Source organism: Grammomys surdaster, unplaced genomic scaffold, assembly GCF_004785775.1.
Source record: "Grammomys surdaster isolate TR1022 unplaced genomic scaffold, NIH_TR_1.0 125947, whole genome shotgun sequence".
Taxonomy (NCBI): Eukaryota; Metazoa; Chordata; class Mammalia; order Rodentia; family Muridae; genus Grammomys; species Grammomys surdaster.
Window position 1 is genome coordinate 469,041 of NW_021620769.1, and position 521 is coordinate 469,561.

Genomic DNA, 521 nt, shown 5'->3' on the forward strand with positions numbered 1-521 from the left:
GTGTGTGTGTGTGTGTGTGTGTGTGTGTGTGTGTGTGTGTGTGTGTGTATGTGTATGTGTGCATGTGAGAGAGAGAGGGGGGAGGGAGAATAATAGCATAATTAAGGCCTGAACAATGACAATACTTGTTGACATGCCAGCATGAATGGAAACCTCACATGGTTTCATCTCTAGATGAACATCTATAGGCTGAACTGCCTAATTGCTCAGAGACAAATAATCAGCCTTCCTGGGATAAAGCCCCTAACTGTTTATCCTATAGCAAGTGGTCACTCTTATAACTTTATACATTTGAGCAGCATGAATACTAGAGTTCATGAAGAAGACTCAGTAGGCTTTCATATTCTGATTTATTTTTTGTTGGTTGTTATACCTGTTTGATCAGCCATTTATAATATGTCAATGGAAACCTTTGTAAATTTTGATTGACAAAGGCAAACAATTTTAAAGTGTCCCTCTCTAAGTATGTGCATGTGTTTGCATATTGAAGTAATTTCTTTTCTATGACTTCCAGGAATAAA